We start from the raw sequence: 13,992 nt of genomic DNA, 5'->3' as shown, positions 1-13,992 counted from the left end.
GCATCGACGAAATATTCGCTTGCGATTTGCGCTTGCGTTTAAATGAGGGAACGCGAAGCGCCTAGTCTATCACTTAAGAGACGAAAACAATCGACAAAAGCGAAGATTTATGTGCGAGAACTGGGAAAAATTGCAAGACGTAAGGGATAAACAAAAGAAGCAAAATATAACTCCGCGGATGATGATAATAATAATAATCATAATCATAATCATAATCATAATCATAATAATAATAATAATAATAATAATAATAAAAATAATAATAATAATAATAATAAAAATAATAATAATAATAATAATAATAACATTTCTAAAGCGCCCTTTCCCAAGGGTCCAAAGGCGCTATTTACAAGGTTAAAAATTCATATTACGAATAGAAGTAAAAACCTAAAAGATAAATTAAAATAATTAACCACAATAAAATTTTCAGTTTAAAAAAGCACGCTTAAAAAAAACTGTTTTCAGCTCTCTTTTAAATATGTCCAGCGATTTTGCATCCCTAACATGTTGTGGAAGACTGTTCCAAAGCAACGGTGCAGCAACAGAGAAAGCACGGCGGCCATAACTATTTAGTTTGAAACCAGGCACGGCGAGTTAATTTTTTTTTTGCAGATCTTAGATAACGTCCGGGAATGTAGCTGTCAAGGAGATCCTCAATATAAACAGGAGCTAGGCCATGGAGAGTCTTGTAGGTAATGATGAGTATCTTAAATTCAATTCTGAGATCAATTAGGAGCCAGTGGAGACTCATAAGAACCGGTGTAATATGACAGAACTTGGGTGAGAGAGAAACAATTCAAGCAGCAGCGTTCTACACACGTTGGAGCTGTTTAGTCACGTGTTTGGGTAAACCATATGGTAACGAATTACAGTAGTCAAGCTTTGATGTAATGAGAGCGGATGAGATCAGTTGCCGCGAAAATTGTTACTGCTCAACTCAAGGGTTGAAACATTTTAATTGGCTTATCACAGTTTGCGGCTCATTGACTCGTTTTAAAAATTTACGTTTTTGTGGAAAGCTCGTTCGCGTTTTAAGCTTTGAAAATAACTTGTTTTTGGAAAATTCAGATAAAGTAAAAGTCTTGAATTTGGTGTAAAAAAAATTTGGACAAAATAGGCCCTTGAAGGTCTACAGTAACCTTACTAAGCTGTCTACTTTGTAAGATTGAAAGGAACGGCATTCAGGCAAGTATAACCGGAGCCTTTTTTTCGGCTCGAGTTCCCACGGCATTTCTCATTCTCCCAACTTCCACTCTATTCTTTTTATTGCTTTTTTTTAATATTCAGTTAAAACTACCGAAAACCTAAAAAGACTTAACCACTGTTCCAAAAGAGCTATCTTAGGAGTACCGCCATTAAAGTACATGGTTCTTGCTTGTTTGCTAGTGCATCGTAACCACTCTTTTCAAGCAGAACAACAGGATATCCTCTTCGTTATAAAGTTGAACTGTTCCTCTGAAGGCCATCTAACAAATTTAATGAAAAAAAAAAAAAAAAAAGGAGAGAAAAGAGGTATGAAATACTACTCTGTCAGAAATAGCCCAATAATGTATATAACTAACTTCGCTGTATTTTAGGCCTTTCCCAAAATTTACAAATGAGTACTGATTTATGATATGTACTTTAATTACCTTGAAACCTGGTGGGAATGTTGTCATTACAGCAGAATACGTCAACACATACTTTTCCAAAAAAAGAAATAGAAACAGATACACTTGCATAGCGAGACCACAACGAAAACAGGAACTATAGTCAAAGCTGAACATATTACACGACTGATTTAGTTCCGATTTGACCAATTATATTGCTCCATTGGCGGTCCAATATTCACTAAGTATTTAGCCGGGCACTGTCCCGAATGATCCCATACGATCATTTTTTTCATTTCCTCTTAACCCTCCTTCCCTTCTGTTTTGTTTGACATCAGACATATGTACACCTACTCAAGTCCCAATCGGATAAGCGGCGCTCAGGTGGCTTGAAATAGTTTTCATTTCCCCAAACAAGTTTTACAAATTCTCCTCTAAAAAAAGGTTGGTTCATCCGTGACAGTATGAAATTTACCACAGAACTGAAAGAGACATCATAGATTCATTTCATCATATTTTGCACCAGAAACCTGTTACCATGGCAACCATCTGACGAATTTAGTTGTGCACTCAAAATTGGAATATATTGTCTTATTTAGAAAACAGGACGGTGAAATCTTCTTAAACTCCTCTTTTAGATGTTATCTGGATTGATCCTGATCTGGATTGGTTTAATTTCTTTCTTTCCCTTCCTATAGAAATTACCAAAAAATCGGTATATATACGTAGTCAACTGTTCTTACTTTTCTCCAAAAATTTCAAAAAAATTTGCCGATCGGAATCGGAAATGTAGACGCGCGAATTTGGAAAATGAGGGAAAATTCCGAGTCGACTAAATTCGCGTTTACGCATGCGCAAAGTTTTTCACGCGCTCAATCGAGTTCAAGCGAGCGGAACAATCAGCAACGTAAGGGAATGACATGGTCTCACCTTTCCGGTGTTAGTGCGAAATATTTGTATTTTTTTCCATAATAGGAGATATTTTTCCGTTGGATCTTTTTATGGAGTAAGAGAAAAGTGACAAAATTAGGTGGGTAAAGTTTGCATAAACATGCTTCAATATCTAGCTAATGCAAGAAATATTATCTTATCTAATGTTGTTTAAAAGTGAAGAATGATCATCGCAGTTGATTTTCCAATTTAAGTAATTGGAAAGAAGAAGCCTGAAAAAATTAGGGCTTCAACGGGATTCGAACCCGTGACCTCCGCGATACCGGTGCGATGCTCTACCAACTGAGCTAAGAAGCCGCACATTGGGAGCGAGGTCAATTAGGGACCGTTCATTTTTTATGAGGGAGGGGGGGCTGGTGGGATTTGGTAAGCACCATTTAAAGATCACATGACCCCCCTCAGCTTACCAATTTTTTCACATGCCCCCCCCCCCCCTTATAGCGGTAATTTTTTGGGATGACCCCCCCAAAAAAAATTGAACAAACAATATTTAGATTTCAACTTTTTAAATATTTCTCTATTATCCCCCTACTTCACGTTATTGTGCTCACTATGAAGACAATATTTACAATCCCTATACTACAGAGAGCTGTTGTTTAAAAAACAAATCAAAAGAAAGAGAAGTCAATTTCGGATCTCCTAGTTATGGCTTGCCCTGAGCGTGTGGCATTTGGCCTCTCATTGGCATCTTCCTCATCTGAATTGATGAATGCAAGAATGACGTCACTTGAGTCATCTCTCCCCCAGAGTCAATGGCATCACTGTCATACTCATCATTGTCACTTTCATCCGTTTCACTGCTGTCAGCACTTGCCCTGTTGTCATTTTGTGTCAATGTCCTGGCATTTCTCAGTGTTGGTTGGCCAGCTCTGAGAGGACTCTTCTGCTGCAAGCATGAATGTCTTACAATTGCCTTTACTTTCTCACTCTTGCTGCTTTTCAAATGCTACTTCAGCCCGAGGTGGTTCAAGTACTTGTTTAGTTCTGGAACACGTAGCGTTTTAAGCTTGGTTAGATCTTCGCACAACTCAGTCCAAGGATAATCCTCATATGATTTATCTTTTGCATCCCTACTTAACTTTGCCTTTTCTTCTGCTCTCTTTTTCCTTTTAAATTCCAGCACTTCAAGATGCTGAAGATAATCCACCACAAACTTTGATTTGACAATAAACTTATCTGCAAATACAGCAACGCCCTCTGGGTGAGATAAAACCAGCCTGCCACTTCCATGCTCTTTCTTCGCTTGGACCCTTGGCTGCCAGTCATCTGGATCACGCCCTTCTTTTGGGGTCTTCTGGTAGGAGAGGTAGTGGTATTCCGGTAGGCAGGAATGGTCAGGAACTGGTTTAAGAAAAAGAAGCAATCTTTCTAAGTGCGGATGGCCGTTCAGAGAGGGCAAGTGAGTTTTCCATGCCAGGGTACCAGTTGAAACCCAGTGATGGAAGAAAACTGAACTTCTCCATCAAAGAACACAGAGCAATGGGGGGAAAGTTGAATGTCATATTGAAAGATGTAAAGGAACACGATTCCACACTCTTTCAGTCCAATGGGCTTGCTTTAAAGCAGGGCGAAGAATTTGCCCACAGTTTTAATGTAAAACAGATCAAATGTATAGAAGCTAAGTTGACGAAGGTCACGCAGGACATGGAAGCACTAGAAAATAAGAAGAGCAATTATAACAGCATATTCAAGGGCATACTCAAACAGCACATCAACAAAAGGAGAAGGAAAAAAGAAAACCGCAGAAAGTCAAATGAAAGAAAGAGGAAGCGGACTGAAAACAACGTCCAACGAGTTTATGGAATCTGTGTTGGAAACCCGCTAGGAAATGATCTTCCAAAATGCCTTGTGTACCCTCCTAGAGCGGCCGTCCCGGAAGAGTGTATTAAGGTTGAGGATGTTGCCACGTCGTTATTTAGAAGAGATAGGCCATACGTCGCACCGCTCTTGGAAGGGAATTATTTCACCAATGCTGCAAGAAGCAGAATCACCACCAACCTTGAGCAGGAAGTCAGAGATTGTGTTTACACCTTCATGTACCCTGAAGAGTACACTCTGACGGAAAGCATTGCTGCTTCTTGCAGCATTGGTGAAAGAGACTCCCATAGCAGCACAAGCGGCGACGAAGAACTCGACGACAGCGAAGATGAAGATGAGTGCCAGTGAAAGTTGCATTCCAAAATAACAGCGTTAAATACTTTGTTTCAGTATCTACAAATGCTTTTTGTCGCCAAACGTTTTTTTAAAGCAGAAGGAAAGTTTGTAATAAATTTGTATCCTGCCTTCTATGTTTATTCTATAGCAATTTTTTTGATATTCAGACATTATGCCATTTTAAAGTTTTACTAAAATATTTCACGTGACCCCCCCTTTTCCCTTATTTTTTTGGGATGGCCCCCCCTCGAAAGCCATTTTTTTTCGCATGACCCCCCCAAATCCCACCAGCCCCCCCTATCTTATAAAAAATGAACGGTCCCTTAGTTGAGTTCATATCTTCCCGTGAGGAGTGAAATGATGTGAAGTTTATATGAAATGATTCATATATGAACTGCGGTTGTAGATGAAAGTGAAGAATGATCATCGCAGTTAATTTTCCAATTTAAGCAATTGGAAAAAAGAAGCTTGAAAAAATCAGGGCTTCAACGGGATTCGAACCCGTGACCTTCGCGATACCGGTGCGATGCTCTACCAACTGAGCTATGAAGCCACACATTGGGAGCGAAGTCAATTAATTGAGCTCATATCTTCCCGTAAGGAGTGAAATGATGTGAGGTTTATATGAAATAATTCATATATGAACACAAACTACGACAAAGTAATCACTCTTGACGATCCCAAGTTTAGGCAATCCAGAAAGTAAATAGAACTCGAAGCCATTTGGTGTAGCTGGTTGGAAGTGTTGATAAAACTAGTGAGTTACTAATGGTTTTCGTTCTACTTGTTCTTTTGGTTTGCTTATTCTTTTTCTTTAGACTAGAAATGAAAATAATTATTTCAATTGATCATTTTCTTTATATAGTTTGTAAGGCCATTTTGATCATATCCTCATGCTAAGTTGCGCCATAGAAATATTGATTATTATGATTATTTATAGTGAGTGTGTGTTTGATCTGGGTCGCCTGCGAAAAAATGACCAGGGAAAACCTGAATGAGGAACAAAGGATAGCTATTGAAAACGAATAAATAACAATGAGACGACAGTGTGTACGTTAATATCATTAACCTTGTCTTGGTTAAAATGTTGCCGTATAATGTAGTCTTAATGCTTCAACATTATTCATCTTTTTTTTACGAAAATAATATTGTTCTAAATTATTAGGGCCCTGATTTATTGCTAGTGGCTTGGCTCTTACAGAAGTTTTACAATAAAATTTTCAATTGCATTCTGCCGTGCGTCAGTTAAGTGACAGATCACAGAAGACGTCAAAATGTGGTAAGAGCATTAGTGAAACACTCGGCTATCGCTTCGTGTGCCACTTTTTTGTTTTCACCACATTTTGATGCCATCTGTGATCAGATCGCTAGACACACGGCAGCATGGAAGCTATTTGTTAATTTAATACTTTCAGTATTTATCTTGATGCATTTTTCGTGAGGCTGTCTTGTTTATAGCTTGCCGAGGGAGCCTTACAGTTTCTTTGGAAACTCAGCAATACCTTTGCCTTGCCTTTTCCAGTTGCCGTGCATTACTCCTGCCATCAATGCTTTCATTGCTGCGCGACGTACCTAATAGAGAGGTAACATGGATATCTCTCTTGTTCAAACGAGAGAAAAAAAATCAGAGGTAAATAGCGATGAGGTATGTGTGAGACTGATATCAGCCTCGGTCGCTGGCGTTATCTTGTTTTAACTTTACAGGAGGATACTTACCAACAGCAGGTAAACTGCATAACTCTGGAAATTTTGGACAAGCATTATCCCTTCGTCTTACTACAGTTTTATCTTCTTTTACTGTTATCAATTCGTATTGCATTGTGGCAGCAAAATCGTCTACCGCTGTTAGAAAGAAACATAAATTTAGCCACTGTTACGTACAATAATGTTTTAGATCTACCACTCTTAGATATTGAGCAATACTGAATTAGCGAAATTACACAACGTTTAGATACCATCTCGATGTTAATATATGCCTCAAAAGTGTCAGATGTTGGATGAATGAGTAAACAATGATAAAATGTCAAATAGTTTCTTGTGAATACGGAAACAGCGATAAAGTTAATTACAGGTGTTTAGTCTAAACAAAGACTTTAGCGCGAATGGAGTCTGATATGGATGTTCAGATTTGGTTTGCGGTCATCGATGAACGTACATTTCAAAAATCAGAAAGTTCGACGTCCCTTGACACATCTTTAGGACTGAGATACGGCTTACAAGGCCAGGGGTCCCAACATCGTATCCTAATTTCTTTCAGAGGTTTGGCAACAGCACAAGATCCAGAAGATTCATGTTCGGCAATGTGTTGGTAGAGATGGCGGCTAGTGTAATCAAAGTATATTGTATCGCAGAGATGACAACTCGCTGTTTGTCTCCAATTTTTGGACTCTCGCAAACCGGTTGCACACTTTTATCCTCATACAGAGTAACCAAGGGTGGGTATACTTTTAAAGAAAGCGTGAAATAGATGCTTGGGAGATGCAAAATCTATTTTAAAGACGCGGACATATACTGTAAACTTGCCCTTTTGGCATTGGTCAAAAGTCTACCGAAGATAGCGATCGAAATTAACACGAGACGTATTTTTTTACACCAAACTTACCTAGCTACAGAGGGCCTGAGAGAGAAATCTTTAGAGATGAATACAAGCCTCTCGGAAGCCACTGAAATAGAACCAGCTATTTCAAACTTAAATTTAAAGAAAAAAAAAGGAACAAAGTTAAAAGCTATGTTACGCAGCCTTTACGAAGTAGGAAAGCAAAATGCCGAACAGTTGCTAAATAAAATTGTCGTTTATTCATCATCCAAAGTTAACTGGTGTTAAAGGCATTTAAGAATCAAAAACGATGTGGTTTCGTAGATGCCATCAATGGTAAACTGTGTCCGATCAAGTGAACGAGATTACAATGTCTCTGATCTACCTGTGTTTTCGTTTTGAAGCCTAAAGCCAGCTAGTTTGGAAGAAGTATTCATGATGAACACTTTATTCGTCAGCAAAATATTTGAAATGCCTCATTTATATATTCAATATCAGCTTACCAGGCGTAAATGTCACGCCGACATTAGCAATTTTCCCAGATGGTATGAAAGGCCAGGGGAAAATTTTGATCCTCGCTGTCTCATCATGCGGACCTGTAAAGATATTCGGAAAAAACAAACCTTAAACTGAATATGTAGCCGATATGACTGTGTACCTTTTACGACGTTTTTTTTTTTTAGATAAAACGCCATGAATAATACGGGGAGGCGGCCGTTACATACAGTCGGTATTGCCAGAGTCATCAATCCTGCAGGGACAGCCTTTACATGCATGGGTTCCAGTGGAAAGCGCATAAAAGCAGATGAGCTAGGCTAGGAAATAGAAGCATGGGATGGCGTCCTTGAACGCTTATGCGCTATTTGGCATAGCATGCCAGACCAGTTAAGTAGGCAGTTATCTAATTAAGTAGCTAACTTGGTGTAAGGAATATTTGGTGCGAAAATACGCAAGATATTACTATACTCCCCGAAAGAAGAGAAGCAGTTGTGAGGTTATTTTGGATGATTCGCGGTGAATTAGTGGAATAAATCTTACCACAGAATTTCACTTGTTTAAATTCCACTCCCGCGGGAAGTCCTGCATTCCTACTGATGAAGCCTAGAACCAGGGAAAGGGCAAGAGAAAACAGCTGCTGATTGATCAAATTCATCCTCATTATAGTAACACCGCCTGATAGTGTACCTGTGAGTATTATGGATGATGTTGTTACAAATTAATAGCATTGAGGTAGTACATGATTATCTAATAAACAATTTGTTGATACGTAACTTTGGCTGTGGTAACAAATTTTGAAAAGCTATCACGTCGAGCATTCGCCCCTTATTGGTGGATTGCGGGTTGTTATTTAGGATCCAAGATCGGCCAGGTAATGGTGCATCAAAGGAACCGCTCAATCATTGCCCTGAGTGGATTCATCCATTTGTCTGATACACATATTGATGAGGGAAAAAAAAGACACCCTCCAAGTTTCAGTTTGATCCGGAAACATTGGAAGAATAGCCACTCCGTGGAGGTGCCTTAGATCATTCCCATTTATTGATTTAAGTCAGTCATTTTGGATCATTGGCCCAATGAAGAGCAGGAATAATTCGTGGGAAAACAGAACGTTTGCGAATGAAGCCCAGTTTTATTTTATTTTATTTTGTGATTTTTGTTTCCTATTAATGTTTCCTGGCTGATCTTTCCCGCTTCACGCCGCATCGTGCAGCAATAAACGATCATTTAATTTATATTATAATGAATGGCAGATCTAGATAATACAGTCTTAGCCTCTAGAAGTTGTCCATGGAAATTCGCGTGAAACAGTACGTCAAATTAAATCATTCTTTTCTTGATCAGTAGAGAAGTCTTACCTCACTGAGTCTCTCGACTGGAACAAAGTGCGACAGAGCCTTTTTAACTGAAACGTTCACCACGTCCCATGATGGTATTTGCAATAATCATCTTTCGTATAGCTTCAAAGTTGTCATAATAATGCCTCGAAACTTAAACAAAATGGTTTTCGTTGGATGAGCTCTTCCGTTGGAGATACGAAACTTTCGACATGGGACGGAAGCTCATCTCAGAGTGATTGTTTAATTTCACCAGAATTTAATCCTACTTGCAAGGACTTTTTTTCTGTCAATAGACGTGTTCAAAACGTCTTTGCCATAATTCATGTATGTGACGTTTCTACCATTCACCTAGCTTTGGCATATGATCATTCACTTTCGATTACTGTCATTCATAGTGAAAGAGCTTACAAAAAAACACGATAAGAAATTAACATTTTAGAAAGTTCCTAGAACTTTTAATGTATGCATTGTTTTCCGCAATTTGCAATACATCTTATTAGTTTTATGTAGGCAAGGTAATTATAAGGAAATACGCTAAGTAATACGTATTTGGTCCATTTTCTTAGAAGGACAATTATATAAGTGACACACGCGCAGCAGTATTAGCAGTACTTTCGAACCGTGATCTCCTCAACCTTAACGAACAATGTCAACACATTTAATAAACGGTATTATGATAACGACAACTGATACGTCTCGGACAAGTATTACCTTTAACCAAGATAAGAATAATATGGCACTTTGTGCTTGCTTCGATTCGTTATAATTTCAGATACATGGGAAACTGGCCCAAGACAAACACCAGAATTTTGAATTACTTTTAAAACGTCACGTATTTCGGTTTAACTTTCAGGAAAGCAAAGCTCCCAAAATGAAATGAATTATTAACTTTGGCTCGAGCGTTTTCTAAGCATGGATCACAAAATGCTTTTGCGTCATTGCCTACGAAGGGCAGATCGAGCTTTTTGTTTCTCAGCTTAGCACTGCTACCATCCGGTTCAACCCTAAATCGGTCAAAGTTCAGTTTATTAGACTGCAATGCCTTGTCATAGATTCGATCTAATAGGTAGTTCACTTCAAATTTTGAGTGGGACTTTATTGTGGTAAGTAATAGCGGAATAGCAAAAAGTGATACATGCAAGTTAGTCATTGTGTTACGCTTCCCACAAAAAATATTTAGAAGGGTCAGTTTATTCAAGAAAATAATTCATTTTGCGGAAATTTTCCGGGGATTGTTTATTTTGATCTTTGTGTCATTGGCTACGCGAAGGGAAGACGTGTTTCTCATCTAAGAACTGCCAACCTCCAAAAGAACTTTAAAATCGTGAACGTTACTTGACTTCAATGCCTTCTTCAATAAAACTATTAGATTCATTTTAATAGTTGTGAATAGGGCTTCTTTTTGTTTGGTTATTTCGACAGAGAACAAAAGCAAAATACAGTAAAAACCCGCGTGTAAGAACCTTGTGTTTAAGAAACCGATGGCAGAAATTTGCTCTTTTAATCCTCAAAATTATATAAACCTGTTTAGCCAAGCAACATCAAGTAGGTCCTTATAATATTATATGGGATACAGTAAAACTATAATGAACATTAAGAAACAAGGAGTCCGACTTTGAAATTACAAATTCATATTTCAAGAAAATACCTAACACAGTTGGGAATAACTAATGTGTGCTCAAGGACTAAGCCCAAGTTTATCTATTTTTCTTTTTTAATCAACAACTATATCTTCTTCATAGAAATTAAGAACCTATTTAAGAACCCACCTAGCTTAAATTGCTAATAACTACCCCAAAATACAAGAACCTATTTTTGCCAGACTTAAAAAAAATGCATGTTCTTACAGGCGGGTTTCTGCTGCACCAGTGATACATTTAAGATAGTTACCGTGCACCATGCCCCTTCCCCGACCCAAAAATAAAGAACGGCCATTTAAGTCGAGAAAATAATTCATTTTTGGGTACAAAATGATCTCAAATCTTAATTGCTAACATATTACAATAGGCTTTTAAACGACGCCAGTAATTGATAATTTTTATGTGTGTGTTCCCGCAGAAAGCACCTGAACTGAGCTGGCTTTGAAGCGATGTACTTCATTACTCTGAGGCAGATCGTTTTCGTCATGTGGCTTGTGGTGGCTTGTGAAAGTGTTTGTCCACACCTATGTGCCTGCTCCCCTTTTGGCAAGACACGTATCAAAGTTAAATGTAACACTACTGGACAGATACCAAGTGATATTCCATTTAACACGGTGGTGCTGTAAGTTCCGTGCAAAACCTCCTTTGCGAATTCCTCTTGACCGGTTGTCGCTTTACATGTGATGTCCATGCTTCTCCCTTTAGAGATCTCTCTGGGTGTCATTTGAACTCCATTTCACAAGAATCTTTTGGAAATCTCAATTCGCTAAAAGTTCTGTAAGTAAAATTATAACCAAAGCGTTAATTTACGATATCTATAATTCTACTTAGTATTTTTTTTTTAATTAGAAAACGATTATAAAATCTTAACGAGAGCCATATAATAAAGTTCTTGTTAACGTTTGCAACTAAGTAACTTAACCACAAATAAGGTTCACTCTTTGTCTCAGTGAGGCGAAGTTCGCACCCACCAAAGAGTCATCGAGGACATTATTGGGGTCAGGGTCCTTGCACTCGATTAATAAAATTAAGTAAATATGCACTATGCCCGTGGCTGGTCGATAAATTGAATATAATGCAGTATAATCTTCAAACTATACCCAAAGCTTCCACGCAATTTTTCTTTCAGAGACCTCTCGAGGAACTTGCTGAAGCTTATTCCAGAAGACACTTTCCGGAATCTGACGTCACTAGAGATGATGTAAAAGTTTTATGTTATGCTTCTTTGTTTCCAAGACACAGTTGACTCAATGAATTGCTTTTTATTTTTCTAAAATATATCAATCTTGCATTAAAAATTTGACAAGTTATCTGTTTCATGAGAAATCAAAATGATTTCAAAATTGGCTTGGAGTCAGTGAGAGATAATGTAATAATAATAATATATCTTAGTTGAGCGCTTCCCAAATGGGGCTTTTCAGGGCCATTGAAACCAAATGTTGAAACAAATAATGCAAATGAACATAACATGGTTAAAAATCCCAACTGGCAGGAGGTAGACCAGTTGTCTATGTAGAAGCATAACCGAGGAATTGAACTAGGGTCTACCGAGAAACAACTCCAGCTTAGTGGTCAGATCGGGACTTAAACCCGCGACCTCCGGATTTCAAGTCCGGCGCCCTAACCATTCGGCCACGCTGCCTCCTATAGAATGGGCTACTGCGAGTCACAATTTAACACGAAATTAAAGCCATCTTTCTGAAATCTTTCTGATAAACAGCAGAACAAGAACTTTTTTTTTTGCATATGTATTACATTAACAGTAACTTAATTAATTAGGAATTGTTTTTATCAGTTGTCATTGACAGCAGGACGCAAGGTAAGTCGTAAAGTTACAACTAGATCTATATCACTACTTAGCTGTCGTGTACAAAATCTTCACACATAATGTGAATAATGTTAAGATGACTTCCGCAGAACATTCGAGCAATAATGGCAAAAATTAAGTTACCTAAGAAACCTCATGGCATGATAATATTTTGTCTGCAGTTAAGAATAACTTATCGAGAAGTTAGCTCAAGCTGACCCCGCAGGGGAAAATTGAGCTTGAAGTTAACTATGTTAAAACAGACGTTTCGCATTATTTAAAAACACGGTAACACACGCTTTAAGGACCGCTGCTCAAAACAGTTTCCAGCACTTTCCAAGACTCAGCATTATAATCACTCTTTATCTGAACCCCATCGACATATTTTTTTTAAAAAAACACTTAGCCGAAAGATGCGTCTTTTCGTGCTCATCAAAATTTGATGACACAAAAAAATTTCACCGCGCTGTTTTTGCAGCTTTTTGGTTCTCTATGGTTTTAATTCCTTTTTTGCTATTTTGTTTCTTGTTTTTAATCAGAAATCTGGAAAGCAACTTCATTAAAGGAGGATTTCACCTTCCTGAAAGCGTAACAAACATGTGAGTGTCTGCCAACTTGCAAATACATGAATCTCTCAGTTACTACGCGCGCTGTGATTGTTCAAGCTCGCGGGTCGTACGCTACAATTTTAAGCTGATTTTGTTGCCAAAATGTTTTGTGACTTATCCCCAGGAGTTCTTAACTTTTATAGCAATTAATGTTAAAATCTCTATTTTACTTTAAATTGTGTATCAAAACATCCTAACAACTTAACAACGATTTCAAATTGGCTCGTTTTGCTTTCTACGTGTGTGAAAAATTTGAAGCTATTCCGCGTAAATATAAATCGTTCCCGAACCCATCAGACAAACAATAGAGATATGGTAAACATCTTACTAACTTAGCCTTCTCGGTCCGTACTGTAAGTTACGGATCCTCAGTTTTCCCCTTACTATCTATGGCCCGCGCGCTTCGCGCTTGGACCATAAATCGACGGTGAAAAAACTCGGTCCTTAACTTACAGTACGGACCACAGGTGGCCCAAGCTCACAACGCGCGGGTTTTTTTTTTTTTTTTTTTTTTTTAATCTTTATGCGAACGTTCAGCGCGCGAAACGTGACACGGTTACCGCCGACATCTACTATTACATAACGAGCGAGTTTGGTTACGCGAAACGTGACCTTCGCCTTGCAGTATGTGGTGGTGTTGTGTTACAACAGTTTGAATTTATAAAGGTTTGTATGGGGAAAAACGGTAATCGACATTATAGCTGAAATTTTGGTATTTTTGCAATAAAGATGACTCACCTCAATGCCTTGTTGTCTTTTCTATTGTCATCTCGCTTCTCAGCTCGATCCGAAGCCTTTTAAGCGAGTTATCGCTTTTTGGTTTTCCTCTACTAAGAAAGAGTAAAGGCTACACACTCGATTGTGGACTG

At 38.2% G+C, this 13,992-nt stretch overlaps 1 long non-coding RNA gene and 1 pseudogene across 8 annotated transcripts in view; one reads left to right on the top strand and one right to left on the bottom strand.

Moving 5' to 3' along the window:
* Positions 1-235: 235 nt before the first annotated feature.
* LOC145486380 (uncharacterized) lies at positions 236-9,042 on the bottom strand. Of its 7 annotated transcripts, none has more exons than XR_014049278.1 (4): positions 8,269-9,042; positions 6,411-7,826; positions 6,197-6,266; positions 236-1,466 (listed from the first exon to the last, which is right to left on the bottom strand). It is a non-coding gene; the product is annotated as an uncharacterized LOC145486380 (long non-coding RNA). The 7 variants fall into 6 exon arrangements; XR_014049282.1 differs by having other exon boundaries at positions 6,197-6,294; XR_014049280.1 differs by lacking the exon at positions 8,269-9,042 and having other exon boundaries at positions 6,411-6,536; positions 7,297-7,325.
* Positions 9,043-10,764: 1,722 nt separating this feature from the next.
* Positions 10,765-13,992, top strand: part of LOC145486374 (uncharacterized) — a 49,873-nt pseudogene continuing 46,645 nt past the window's right edge. The window contains exons 1-4 of the transcript XR_014049270.1: positions 10,765-11,330; positions 11,414-11,485; positions 11,838-11,909; positions 13,055-13,114. The product of XR_014049270.1 is annotated as an uncharacterized LOC145486374 (transcript). The remainder of the gene's footprint in view (positions 11,331-11,413; positions 11,486-11,837; positions 11,910-13,054; positions 13,115-13,992) is intronic.

Source organism: Orbicella franksi, chromosome 1 (assembly GCF_964199315.1).
Source record: "Orbicella franksi chromosome 1, jaOrbFran1.1, whole genome shotgun sequence".
Taxonomy (NCBI): domain Eukaryota; kingdom Metazoa; phylum Cnidaria; class Anthozoa; order Scleractinia; family Merulinidae; genus Orbicella; species Orbicella franksi.
The sequence above is the reverse complement of the archived record's forward strand: the minus strand, read 5'-3'. Positions and strand labels throughout refer to the sequence as shown.